The sequence below is a fragment of the Microcaecilia unicolor genome, chromosome 7 (genome assembly GCF_901765095.1).
Source record: "Microcaecilia unicolor chromosome 7, aMicUni1.1, whole genome shotgun sequence".
Taxonomy (NCBI): Eukaryota; Metazoa; Chordata; class Amphibia; order Gymnophiona; family Siphonopidae; genus Microcaecilia; species Microcaecilia unicolor.
Window position 1 is genome coordinate 20,511,507 of NC_044037.1, and position 14,591 is coordinate 20,526,097.

The window sequence follows — 14,591 nt, forward strand, 5'->3', positions numbered from 1 at the left end:
TGTTGCTATTCCACTAGCAACATTCCATGTAGAAGGCTGCGCAGGCTTCTGTTTCTGTGAGTCTGACATCCTGCACGTACGTGCAGGACGTCAGACTCACAGAAGCAGAAGCCTGCGCGGCCACATTGGTGATCTGCAAGGGCCGACTTCTTGTGGAATAGCAACATTCCATGTAGAATCTCAAATAGTAGCAACAGTGGAGGAGTGGCCTAGTGGTTAGGGTGGTGGACTTTGGGCCTGGGAAACTGAGTTTGATTCCCAGCACAGGCAGCTCCTTGTGACTCTGGGCAAGTCACTTAACCCTCCATTGCCCCATGTAAGCCGCATTGAGCCTGCCATGAGTGGGAAAGCGCGGGGTACAAATGTAACAAAAAAAAACTTGCTGGCTAGGCTCTGTTTTCCAATCTCTGCTCTTCAGGGTCCCACGGGGCTCCATGTTGATCCTACTGCTATTCAGTGGCATACCAAGGGTGGGGCGGTGGGGGTGGTTGACTCCGGGTGCACTCTGCAAGGGGGTGCAGGGGGCAGCTGTGAGGCTGTCGGCTCCTTTGGTTCTCTGCTCCCTCTGACGTTACGTTACACAGCAAAGAAAATGTTTTACTCAATGTGGAAACTTAAAAGAATCCAACCTTTCTTCCCAAGGGAAGTATTCCGCAGCCTAGTACAATCAATGGTGTTAAGTCATCTAGACTACTGTAATGCCATCTATGCCGGATGCAAAGAGCAAATCATTAAGAAGCTTCAAAACACTCATATTTGGGAAAACGACTCATATTTGGGAAAACGAAATACGAAAGCGCCAAACCCCTAAGAGAAAAACTGCACTGGCTCCCACTAAAAGAACGAATTGAGTTCAAGGTTTGCACCATGGTCCACAAAATCATTTACGGAGAAGCCCCGAACTATATGTCAGACCTCATAGACTTGCCCAGGAGAAACGCAAAGATATCATCACGCACATACCTCAATCTCCACTATCCTAGCTGCAAAGGGCTGAAATATAAATCCACATACACGACCAGCTTCTCATACATCAGCACGCAGCTGTGGAACGCACTACCGAAGGCCATAAAACAACGGAAGACCTAACCATCTTCTGAAGACTAATGAAAACAGAGCTCTTCAAGAAGGCATACCATAAACATCCATCTTAAATACTAAATAATAACACTACACACGAACCATACAAAACCGAACTCTTATCACATGACAGACACCACCACCCTAAACCTTATGCAAAAAAAGATCTCTCTACAGTCGATGACCTAATGTAGATTATAATGCAATGTATCACCCTGAAACCTTCAGGCAATACCATATTTATTCTTCTCTACCATGTATGTACGCACATGGTATATATTCCATATAAGTTATGTTCCATGTATGTTATCATGTATGTAGGCACCATACGCAATAACCTTTGCAATTCTACTACCCGAAATGGCATCTGCCATTACGGCAAATGTAAGCCACATTGAGCCAGCAAATTGGTGGGAAAATGTGGGATACAAATGCTACAAATAAATAAATACTTCCTGTTCTGGGGCAAGGAACCGGCAGAGCCAATAGCCGCGTGACTGCTTCCTGCACCCCCAGGAGGTGATGCGCCAGGGGGGTACGCAGCAGCGATCTGCTCCAGGTGGCAGTCGACATAGGAATGCCACTGCTCTGGCACAACTTCTGTGCAAGCTCAGTTTTAGTGCATTCATGTGGTGCTGACAACATTCAGCTCATCCTATTGTTTACCACTTAACAGGTGCCTGACAGATGTTGCCCATTGATTGCCTCTTATAATCACCTTAAACTGAAACTGGCTATGCCAGCTGCTTTGCGGATTACGGGTAGACATCCCTGACCATCCATCGCACCTCTAATTGTAGGTTCCCCAATTGTCCTGGTTGATACCGTAAAAATGCTGTGTGTAATCATTGATTATAGACTGAGTTAGTGGCTCAGATTATCTCGGTGGTAAAGGGATATTTTGTATGCCTTTTAACATCTATCCTCCATTAGACATCTGCTGGATTACTACCACCTTCTATTCATTTATCCATGCTCTAGTAATTTCCAGACTGGATCAGTGTTCTAATGCATACTTCTTAGGTTATCATTGTTATCATGCTAACATTGTGTTATATCTCTGGTATTTGAATTCCTGTTCTGTTAAATGTGTATATTTTACTACTACTACTATTTAGCACTTCTATAGCGCTACAAGGCGTACGCAGCGCTGCACAAACATAGAAGAAAGACAGTCCCTGCTCAAAGAGCTTACAATCTAATAGACAAAAAATAAATAAAGTAAGCAAATCAAATCAATTAATGTGAACGGGAAGGAAGAGAGGAGGGTAGGTGGAGGCGAGTGGTTACAAGTGGTTACGAGTCAAAAGCAATGTTAAAGAGGTGGGCTTTCAGTCTAGATTTAAAGGTGGCCAAGGATGGGGCAAGACGTAGGGGCTCAGGAAGTTTATTCCAGGCATAGGGTGCAGCGAGACAGAAGGCGCGAAGTCTGGAGTTGGCAGTAGTGGAGAAGGGAACAGCTAAGAAGGATTTATCCATGGAGCTGAGTGCACGGGAAGGGGTGTAGGGAAGGACGAGTGTGGAGAGATACTGGGGAGCAGCAGAGTGAGTACATTTATAGGTTAGTAGAAGAAGTTTGAACAGGATGCGAAAACGGATAGGGAGCCAGTGAAGGGTCTTGAGGAGAGGGGTAGTATGAATATAGTGACCCTGGCGGAAGACAAGACGGGCAGCAGAGTTTTGAACCGACTGGAGGGGGGAGAGGTGACTAAGTGGGAGGCCAGCAAGAAGCAGATTGCAGTAGTCTAAACGAGAGGTGACAAGGGTGTGGATGAGGGTTTTGGTAGAGTGCTCGGAAAGAAAGGGGCGGATTTTATGGATGTTGTAAAGAAAGAAACGACAGGTCTTGGCGGTCTGCTGGATATGAGCAGAGAAGGAGAGAGAAGAGTCAAAGATGACCCCAAGGTTTCGAGCTGAGGAGACCGGGAGAATGAGAGAGCCATGCTCTTTCACGGTAGTTCTGTTATCATTTATTGTATTTTACTATACCGTCAATTCTTGCCGAAGCAAATCAAAACAGTTTACATTGGGTAATCAATAAAAAATATGAAACATAAAAAACCCTAAAAGAACTCCATTAAAGTATAGGAAAGAAAACACAACGTTCATACAAGGGGCGCATCACCTAACATTCATTCATTAATCTTCGTACAATCAAGAGTACATTGTCTATCCAAAAGCATAAACTTTCAGCAAGTTGCAAGTCATCAATTCAGGAATGAAAGGAGGAAAATATTGTTGCGTCAGTCTATGTTAAATGCAAGTTGGAAAAAAAAATGAGTTTTTAGCAAGGCCTGGAATGAAGGGTATGATTTTTCCAAACAAATTGACTGTGGTAGTGAATTCCACAACGCAGGGGACGAGGAAGTAGAAAGCTGAATTTCACATGGAGCCCCATCTGGCTCTCGAAAGATGTTATTGGTGAGCGATCTGAGAGTACAGGCCGGGGTGTAAGGAATAATTACTGTGGCCAAGTAATTTGGTATGCCGTTATGGAATGCCTTATATGTCAGGGTCAAGATCTGGAACTTAATCTTAAGCTCTTATCAGGACCCAGTGAAGTCTCGTCAGGAGAGGAGTAGCCCTGTCATATTTTATAGCTCTGCAGAGGATACATGCCGTACTATTTTGGATTTCAATTTACTGTTTTCAAGTTTATCTCCTTTATTTTTGGTTATTTTACTATTGTTATGCTGTTAACAAAATTGCAAGTTTTATGTTACTACTACTACTAACGAACATTTCTAAAGCGCTACTAGGGTTACGCAGCGCTGTACAATTTAAACATAGAAGGACAGTCCCTGCTCAAAGAGCTTACAATCTAAAAGACAAGAGAACAGTCTAGAGGACGAGTGAACAGTCTAGAGGACGAGTGAACAGTTAATCTGATAGGGTGGATGGATTGGGGCATTCTATCTATCTCGAGCGGTTAGGCGCCGAAGGCAGCATTGAAGAGGTGAGTTTTGAGCAGAGATTTGAAGATGGGTAGGGAGGGGGCTTGGCGTAGGGGTTGAGGAAGATTGTTCCAGGCATAGGGTGAGGCAAGGCAGAATGAGCAGAGCCTGGAGTTGGCAGTGGTGGAGAAGGGGACTGAAAGGAGGGATTTGTCCTGTGAGCGGAGGTTGCGGGCGGGAACATAGGGGGAGATGAGGGTGGAGAGGTAGTGAGGAGCCGCAGACTGAGTGCATTTGTAGGTAAGGAGGAGGAGCTTGAATTGTATGCGATATCTGATCGGAAGCCAATGAAGTGATTTGAGGAGAGGGGTGATAAAACTGTATCTGCTGTACACTGCCTTGGGTGAATCTCTTCATAAAGTCAGTTAATAAATCCCAATAAATAAATACGTAAATAAATTGTAATGCTGTCTGTAATGATGTTAGAGTTTCTGAAGACTTCTTTATCAAGTTGGTAAATATGATCATGTAACATTGCTACTGGTTGCCAGACTCATTTAGAATTCAATTTGCAATATTACTCGTAGCTGACAGGACATCTTATACAGGATTTCCTCTTCCTTTCGCTCCTCTGCTTGACCCACACAGACCTTCTCATTTAGTGCGCTCACAGCATGGTAGCCTTATGGCTATACCTGCCGTTGCTCATGCTTGCCTTGTTGCTGCTAGACAGGCGGCATTACCCACCCCTCTCAGGTCAGAAACATCATATAGAAAGTTAAGTCAGGACTAAAGACACACTGCTAGGAACTGGGATTAGAAGGGTTAGGTAGACTAGGATTGGAGGGTGTAGCAGGGCCGCAGAGAGGGGGGGGGGGACAAAATTCCCCAGGCCCGGGCCTCCGGAGGGGGGCCCGGCGCCGCCGCAGTCCAGCCCGCCCGCCGTCGCTCCCTGGCATTGAACGTAAGCGCCTCACCTTCGCAAGCGCAGCAGCAAGCAGCGGCAGACCACTCCTTCCTTCCGTGTCCCGCCCTCGCCTGATGTAACTTCCGCGAGGGCGGGACATGGAAGGAAAGAGTGGTCTGCTGCTGCTTGCTGCTGCGCTTTCGAAGGTGAGGCGCTTAAGGTCAGTGCAGAGGGCTCAGGGGTGGAGAGAGGGCCGGGGGGGGGGCGGCCTTGTCCTGGGCCTGGCCCAGTCTCTCGGTGGCCCTGGGGTGTAGCCATCCTGGGATTGCAAACTGGCAAGTTTTTAAAATCTTTTTCAGCTTTTTTTTTTCTTCATATTTTCAATATTTATCTATTTTCTACTGTATCTTGTTAGTCATATATTTTTTTTTGTTACATTTGTACCCTGCGCTTACCCACTCATGGCAGGCTCAATGCGGCTTACATGGGGCAATGGAGAGTTAAGTGACTTGCCCAGAGTCACAAGGAGCTGCCTGTGCCTGAAGTGGGAATTGAACTCAGTTCCCCAGGACCAAAGTCCACCACCCTAACCACTAGGCCACTCCTCCACTGTTGCTACTATTTGAGATTCCATTGCCCCAGGTACAAATAAAGTACCTAAGCCGCATTGAGCCTGCAATGAGTGGGAAAGCGCGGCATACAAATAATAATAATTTTAAAAAACCCTAGAGAGGAGGAAGTCGAGGGACAGGGTAAATATCAGGAGGAGGAAGAGACAGAGCCCATGGAGTTGGAGGTTACAAATTTTCAGGCTGAGGAGGACCTGGAATTGGGAGGACCTGTTTCCCCCCCGCCCTGCCCCGCCGCACAGCAGAGGAAAGCATGCAGTTGTTTTGATCCTTTTCCTTTTCTCTACTTTGACTGAAGTAGAAGCCTTTTAAGTCAGTTTATGGCAGCAGCGGGTGGGTCAGTGTGAGAAAGTGAACACTGAGAGGGGGAGGCTGCCCAGCCCTGCTGGAGGCAGAAAAGCACCAGGGCTGTATTTTTCCTATTTGGACTGTGATATTATTTCTGCTATTGTGGCTCCTAGACCCAGATTTTGCAGTTAATCAGGCCTAGTCAAGAGAAACTTGGAAGCATACGCTGCTCTGCCGCCGGCACCTGCCTCTTCCCTTTACTGTGGCCACCTCTCTCATATAACTTCCTGTTTCGTCAGAGGCTCAGGCAGCCACAGTAAAGGGAAGAGGCAGGTGCCGGCGGCAGAGCAGCGTATGAGAATCGCTGCCTTCCGGGTTTGGAACGTAACGAGGTAAATGCCGCGAACAGGCTGGAGATAGGAAGGGGGCAGCATCTCGGCATGGGAAGGGGGAGTGACATCTCGGCCTGGGGGGGGCGGCATCTTGGCCTTGAGTTGGCCCTGGGAAGTAGTACTTGCAAATCACTCTCATGAATATTCATTGTGGGTGTCCTGAAAGCCCAACTGGCTGGTTGTACCTGGGGTAATGGAGGGTTAAGTGACTTACCCAGAGTCACAAGGACCTGTAGTGGAAATTGAACCCAATTCCCCAAGATCAAAGTCCACTGCACTAATCACTAGGCTACTCCTTACATGTGCCTAAACCTAGTCGCGGGAGTTTACGCCAAGTAAAACCTGGTGTAAATACTGGCGCCTAAGTTAGACGCGGAGCAGAGGTTTTTTGTAACACAATCCACCCATTCCACATTCATGGCCATGCCCCCTTTTTGACTGCGTGCCTTAGAATTTACGCACACCACTTTATAGAATACGCCTAGCAAGTTGTGCACATAAATTCTAATTGAAGCCAATTGATGTCAATAATTACCTGTTAAGTGGCAATTATCTGTGCTGATTGACCTCTTAACTAATCAAATTGCACGCACAAATACAGAATATGCCCAGATTTGTGGGACAGTTTCAGTCACGCTATATAGAATCCTGGGGTAAATGCTAAAAAGCCCATTGGTATAGAATGTGCTTCTTAGCACATAGTGCAGACTAATTCCATTATTGCGCGCTGAGTTTTATTTAAAAGCACTTCTAAATATAGGACTGTTATCACCAGATTTAGGAGAAGCTTAGCAATGACGCCTGCTGGCTAGCCTAAGAACTGCATTGGACAGGCTTTGGAAAGGTCTCCAGCCTTCAGTCTTGACCACAGGTGAGGCTGACTGAAGAATGATCTCACAAGCAGAAGATACAATGCACAAGGTTTCCTTCTTCCTCATGAAATGTTTCTGTGGTTTACCAGCAATATAGACAATGGCCAGTTGTATTAGTGAACAGAAGGATACCCTGAGCACATGGTGCCAATCACAGAACGCCAGCGTATTAAACTGGATGGGGCGGTGAATGAGGGCTGAAGTGTTTTGTTTATATCTGTCCAGAACGTGGCATGAAGTTGAAAAAGAAAACAAGCAAACTCTTCTCAGATCTACACATAGCTTGTAGTATCCTGTGCGTTATTGGAGAGGGAGGTCACAGGGTCACACGGGGTGCAGATGTTTAGCCCTGTTCCAGATGCTGTGATGGGCAATTGCTCTGCCTGGAAGGATTGCACAAGAGGGCTGCGGGGCTAGACTAACCATCCATTACCAGTTATGTTTTTCTGTACTTTGAAGCTTGTCCAACATGTGTTCCATTAAAAGATAGAGGGCCTGCAGATTGTTTGTGAGTCCTTTTTCCTGCATAATTATTCCGAGAGATGTTTGAGGAGAGAGAGAGAGAGCAGAGGTACAGATTATTTCCCACTGAAAAGCATCAAATTGGATAAAATATTTAGATCACAGGTTCTTCAAAAGTACAGCAAAAAATGCCTCTGTCGACCTTTTTATAGTTTATCGTGTAAAAGAAAAAGGCCTGGGATTGTGGTGATCTTTATTTCACTGAATACCAAGGAATGAGGAATGCAAGCAGGCGTATCAGGTGAAGAGAGCATAGGGGTAAAGGGTCGTGGATTTCATATACTGCCTTTCTGTGGTTGCAACCAAAGCGGTTTACATATATTAGATGCAGGTACTGTCATGGATGGGCATCACATGCCCTCATTCTGTACGTAGTGTAAATGCCAGTACCTCGTATTCTTTGTTTCTTGTACTCAGATTGGATATCTATGGGGGGGCCTGCGCCCCCTCAAACTGGCTCTGGGGCCCCCCGTTTGGCTGGCAAGGGTCCCCAACCCCCACCAGCTAAGACGTCGGTCCCGCACCGGGACAAACACTTTAGCTGGTGGGGGTTGGGGACCCCAGCCAGCCAAGGTACCTTCCAGTGGCGGTAGGGAAGCAGACATGGTACCTTCCAGTGGCAGCAGGTGGGGAGAGCAGGGGAGGCGGTACCTTCCAGCGGCGGTGGGAGGGAGAGAGCAGTGGCGGCAGTTAGGCAGAGGTGGTACCTTCCAGTGGGGGGGGAGCAGCGGTGGGGGGGGGGCAGAGGTGGTGGCAGGAGGGCGGCATCAGGGAGGCAGGCCAAAATGTGCCCCCCACCTTGGGCTTGGGCCCTGCCTCCTGTCGAAGTCTGGCTATGCCGCTGTCTATGGCGGGGGGGGGGGGGGGGTTGTTCATGTTCAGTGGTTTAAATGGGCAGGAGAAGCTCCAGTCCACTTGAGCCACACTTAGCCTCCCAGCCAGGCAATGCCACTGAATATTGTCTCTGACTGCCATGACACTGCCCAGTTAGTGCCAGGTTGGCCCGTGGACAGGGTCAGGGAGGAGCAAGTAGTTATGTGGGCACCAGGCAGCCATATTCAGTGGCAGATATGACTGTACAAAAGACAGTCATATCTTTGCCCGCTTAGCTATGTGGGTACCAGCAATGAATGTCGTCCGGCACCTACATAATTTCTGAGTCAGTGGCTGACCTAGACTAGTCAATGCTGGTGCCCAGACATGACCCGGCATTGAATATTTGAGATTAAGTCTATTTCAGGGTTGTCAGCAGCTTAAAAATCGCTGACCTCCTCAGGCTGAATATCAGCCCCAAGACTTTTTGGTTGCTATGATAGTTGTAATAATAAACATTTTGGTTGTATATAGTGTTGGCATGTCTAGGTGTAGTAAAATGCTCTGTTACTTTGTCTTTTTGGGATGGGGAGGAAACTTCCCTGACACTGCTGACAAAAGCACTGTGTTGTATAACCCCCATATTGTTAGTGAAGCATTTATGCAAAATGAGACTAGAACATCTTTTTCTTTCTAGGGGCGTAGCCAGACTTCGGCGGGAGGGGGTCCAGAGCCCGAGGTGAGGGGACACATTTTAGCCCCCTCCCCTGGCACCACAGACCACCCCCTGCCATTTTTGACCCCCCCCCGCTAGCACCACCTTTGACCCCCCCCCCCCCCCCCCCCCCCGGCGGCCAACCCTTTTGACCTCCTCTTCCCCCCTGCCGCCGTCGGGTACCTTTGCTGGCAGGAGTCCCCAGCCCCCGCCAGCCGAAGTCCTCTTCTCTGGCGCGGCCGCATTTTAGATCTGCAAGGGCAGGCTTCTGTTTCTGTGAGTCTGACGTCCTGCGCATACGTGCCGGACGTCAGACTCACAGAAACAGAAGCCTGCCCTTGCAGATCAGCAACGCGGCCGCACCAGAGAAGAGGACTTCGGCTGGCGGGGGTTGGGGACCCCTGCCAGCAAAGGTACCCGACGGCGGTGGGGGAGGGTTGGCGGCGGGAGGCAGTGTTGCCAGTTACCCAGTCCCCAAACCCACCCAAAAAGTTCTCAACCCCGCCCCCGCCATCATCAACCCCACCCCCGCCATCATCAGCTCCACCTCCTCCATCAGCCCCGCCAAAAATGTCATCAACCCCGCCCAAAATGTCATTAGCCCCGCCCCCCATGGCCCGAAAACCCACACAAAAAACAGCGGAAAAACCAAAAAAATAGCCCAAAAAAACGCGACCCGCAGCGGACAAATATTTCCCGCAGCGGGTCGCAGAAAACCGCTCAATTGGGCGGGAAAACCGCCCACCTGGCAACCGTGGTGGGAGGGGGGTCGAAGGGGTTGGTGGCGGGGGGGCCAGGGCCAAATCTATGGAGGCCCATGCCCCCGTGGCCCCAAATAGCTACGCCCCTGTTTCTTTCACTGATGCACTATATTTTCTTCTGTTTTAGCTGTTTGTAATGATGTGATATGAAAGTAAGCTAAGTTGCTGCTAGACCATTGAGTATTAACAAGTGGCAAGCAGTGTTAGCTTTATTCATCTGTACAAAGAATGCCAGGCTTTCTCTGCTAGCTGGAAAAACTGCCTAAGCAATGTAGGTCAGTGTGCATGTCACCGTTAGAAACACTCTAGCACACTTGGTGGTGATGAAGTGGAAACCCTACTGGCTGAATGGTACTGTGTTCTGGTCGTTGAGCTCCCTCTTCTGGTCATTCCTGGACATGGCATCTCTTCCTGAGCATCTCTTCCTAAGCTCATGATTTCCTTTTGCACCAGCCAGACATCATTGTTGCCTAAAACAGAAGGCAAGGATTTTACTTTTTTTTTCTTCTACCTGTTTATATGCCAGTATTTTCTCAGTGTTCATCAAGGCAAATACTTTAGTCAGTGCCCGCACTAGTGAATTTTAAGCACTGGTGGAGTTTGAAAGTCTCTGCATCGATTATAAAAACTGTAGTCAGTGCATGCACTTGTGAACTTTACGCATTGGTGGCGTTTGCAAGAGTCTGCGTGAAGTTTACGTACTGATGGAGTTTGCAAGTGTTTGCATAGATTTTTAAAACTTTAATCAGTGCCCGCACTTGTGAACTTTAAGCATGGGTGGAGTTTGCAAGTGTGTGCATAGATTATGAGGCTCATTTTCAGAGCACTTAGACCTAGAAAGTTCCATAGGTGCCTATGGGGCTCATTTTCGAAAGAGAAAAATGTCCAAGAAGTGTCATAAAGCACCATTTGAACGGATTTCTTCTTGGCATTTTTGAAACCTGTTTTGTAGATGTCTCTCTGTGCATTTCGTCTGCAGTGCGTCCAACTCACAAGGGTGCGTGTTGGTGGCATTTCAAAGACGGGATTAGGGCATGTCAACACTTGGATGTTTCACAGCTATAATGGAACAAAATCAAAAGGTCTAGGGTGAAAACATCAACTATTTTTTTGTTACATTTGTATCCTGCGCTTTCCCACTCATGGCAGGCTCAATGCGGCTTACATGGGGCAATGAAGGGTTAAGTGACTTGCCCAGAGTCACAAGGAGCTGCCTGTGCCTGAAGCGGGAATCAAACTCAGTTTCTCAGGACCAAAGTCCACCACCCTAACCACTAGGCCACTCCTCCAACATTTTGGTCTAGACCTGTTTTTCTAATGAATAAGACACAAAATGGTGCCCTAAATGACCAGATGACCCCCCCTAACTCCCCCAAAGGTTAATGACCCCTTTCCACCCCCTAAACGTGCATAAAAATAGTACTCACCAGCCTCTATGACAACCTCAGATGTTATAGTTAGGTCCATTAGAGCAGCATGCAGGTCCCTGGAATAGTCTAGTGCTGGGTGCAGTGCACTGTAGACAGGTGGACCCAGGCTTATACCTGCTCCTACCTGTTACACTTGTGGTGGAAACTGTGAGCCCTCCAAAACTCACCAGTAACCCACTGTACCCACATACAGGTGCCCCCTTCACCCATAAGGGCTATTGTAGTGGTGTACTGTTGGGGATAGTGGGTTTTGGAGGGCTCAGCATACAAGATAAGGAAGCAATGGTGAGATGTGTATCTGGGAGCATTTATATGAAGTCCACAGCTGTGCCCCCTAGGGTGCCACATTGCTCTCCTGGGATATCTGGGGGATCAGTCTGCAAAAAATGCTGGCCCCTCCTACATCCCAATGGCTTGATTTTGTGCATTTTTAACTTGTACAGGGTTTTTTTTTTTTTTTTTAATGGCTTAAAACAGACAAACGCATAAAGCACGAAATCTTGTTTGAAACTGTATTTTAAAAAAAAGATAAGATGTTTTTCTTTTTTCAAAAATGGGTATATTTCCTATTCAGATTTGGTACGTTTAGCGCAAAAGTCCTACTTGGACGCACTATCAAAAATGCCCCTCAATGTAAGTTTGAAAGTCTAAGTGGTTTGAAAATACACCTCCACATAACTTTACTCAATGCTTTCACTTGTGAACTTTAAGCATAAGTATTTATTTAGATTTTTGCTCACACCTTTTTCAGTAGTAGCTGAAGGTGAGTTACATTCAGGTACTCGGGATATTTCTCTGTCCCAGCAGGGCTCACAATCTAAGTTTGTACCTGAGGCAATGGAGGGTTAACTGACTTGCCCAAGATCACAAGGAGCAGCAGCAGGATTTGAACTGGCCACCTCTGGATTGTAAAACTGGTGCTCTAACCACTAGGCCACTCCTCCACCCCAAAGAATCTTGTTACTCTTTGGGGTTCTACATGGAATGGTGCTACACTTTGAAATTCTGCATGGAATCTTGTTATTCTTTAGAATTCTAGAATCTTTATTTAGATTTTGCTCACACCTTTTTCAGTAGTAGCTCAAGGTGAGTTACATTCAGGATATTTCTCTGTCCCTGGAGGACTCACAATCTAAGTTTGTACCTGAGGCAATGGAGGGTTAACTGACTTGCCCAAGATCACAAGGAGCAGCAGTGGGATTTGAGCTGGCCATCTTTGGATTACAAGACTGGTGCTCTAACCACTAGGCTACTCCTCCACTAGCAATAGTCCATGTAGAAGCCTGCCCTTGCAGATCAGCGCCTAAATTTAGGTGCGGTTTATAGAGTATGCCTAGTGGCCTGCCTGTGCCTAACTCTAGGTGCATCCATTTGCGCCAAGTAAACCTTGGTGTAAATACTGGTGTCTAAGTTAGGCAGAGCAGGTGTATTCTATAACCGTGCACGGTCATCCCATGCCATGCCTCCTTTTTGGCAGCATGCATTAGAAAAAAATACGCCTAGCGAGTTATATGCATAAATTGTAATTAAGGGAAAGGGAAATGGGATTTGATTTATTTATTTGCATTTGTATCCCACATTTTCCCACCTCTTTGCAGGCTCAATGTGGCTTACAATATATCATGAATAGTGGAAATACATGAGAAAGTATACATTTAGTGATAACAGAAGGATTTTGGGTAATATGATAATGATAAAACATGATAGTATTTTAACAAGCAAACATAGTAAGAAATATACCACCTTTCTGGTTTTGGGTTTTATTTTTTGCAACTGCAGTGGTTTACATTGTATATACAGGTACTTATTTGTACCTGGGGCAATGGAGGGTTAAGTGACTTGCCCAGAGTCACAAGGAGCTGCAGTGGGAATTGAACCCAGTTCCCCAGGATCAAAGCCTGCTGTACTAACCACTAGGCTACTCCTCAACTAGCAACATTCCATCTAGAATCTCAAATAGCAGCAACATTCCATGGAGAATCTCAACTAGGGAAAGAGAAATGGGACTTGGTATTCTGCCTTTCAGTGTTCTTTTGCAACTACATTCAAAGCGGGTTACATAGTATATGCAGGTACTTATTTGGACCTGGGGCAATGGAGGGTTAAGTGACTTGCCCAGAGTCACAAGGAGCTGCAGCAGGAATCAAACCCAGTTCCCTAGGATCAAAGTCCACTGCACTAACCACTAGGCTACTCCTCCACTCCTTGGGATTCCGGAATCTTGCTATTCTTTGGGGTTCTACATGGAATGTTGCTGCTCTTTGAGATTGCGCATGGAATCTTGCTAATGGGACTTGATATACTGCCTTTCTGTGTTTTTTTTTTTTTTTTTTGCAATTACATTCAAAGCAGTTTACATGGTATATACAGGTACTTACTTGTACCTGGGGCAATGGAGGGTTAAGTGACTTGCCCAGAGTCACAAGGAGCTGCAGTGGGAATTGAACCCAGTTCCCCAGGATGGAAGCCCGCTGCACTAACCACCAGGCTACTCCTCCTCTCCAATGCCAAATAGTGTCAATAATTGCTTGTTAAGTGGCAATTATCCACACTGATTGGTTTGTTAAGTAATTAAATTGTGCATGCAAATCCAGAATACGACCAGATTTGCGCACGCAATTTCAGTAGATCTAATTATAGAATCCAGGGGATAGTGCCAAAGTAAGTGCCTACTTCTCCTAAGCTCGGTGCCCAGTTAAAAAGCAGCCCCTTTAGCTGTAAATCAAAAAGAAACCTCATTAACAAAGTGCGTCTTAAGGCAGAGCAGAGAAATAATGTTGTGTTATATAAATGCAATTCCATAGTCCATGCATAATCACCTGAATCGGGCAGTTCTTTGGGAGGCGAGTATTGCAAGAGGAAATGCACTCACCCACGAAAGAACAAGAAACAGAGAACCATTATGCTTTGAAGAACTAGAAACGTGCGGCGGCATAAGTGAAACACCGAGGGAGGAAAAGGGTTTGCTGAAAAGCAGCAACGTGCGTTTGCAATACCAGACTTAAACGCTGGCGAGTGCAGTCATGCTTGTAACGTGTCCCATTTATATTAAACCTAAGCCACCTTTTCCATGTCATTAGTCTTTAATACAGAAGTTCGAGAGCTCTGGACACGATGGCCTAACGCTATTTTATTAAAAGCTACAAATCTGTTTAATCAGAAAAGAAAAATGCCGTCAAACAGAAATGAACTGTTCTGATGAGTTTCTTTGTGATTGTTGAGAATGTCTTGATCATTTTGGCTGTGAGATGAAATTGTAAGGTTATGGTAACATTGACGCCTGTTGTT

General features: G+C 46.6%; 1 protein-coding gene across 1 annotated transcript in view; it reads left to right on the forward strand.

The window, feature by feature from the left end:
* Positions 1-14,591, forward strand: part of COL4A6 (collagen type IV alpha 6 chain) — a 446,909-nt gene that overhangs the window by 223,278 nt on the left and 209,040 nt on the right.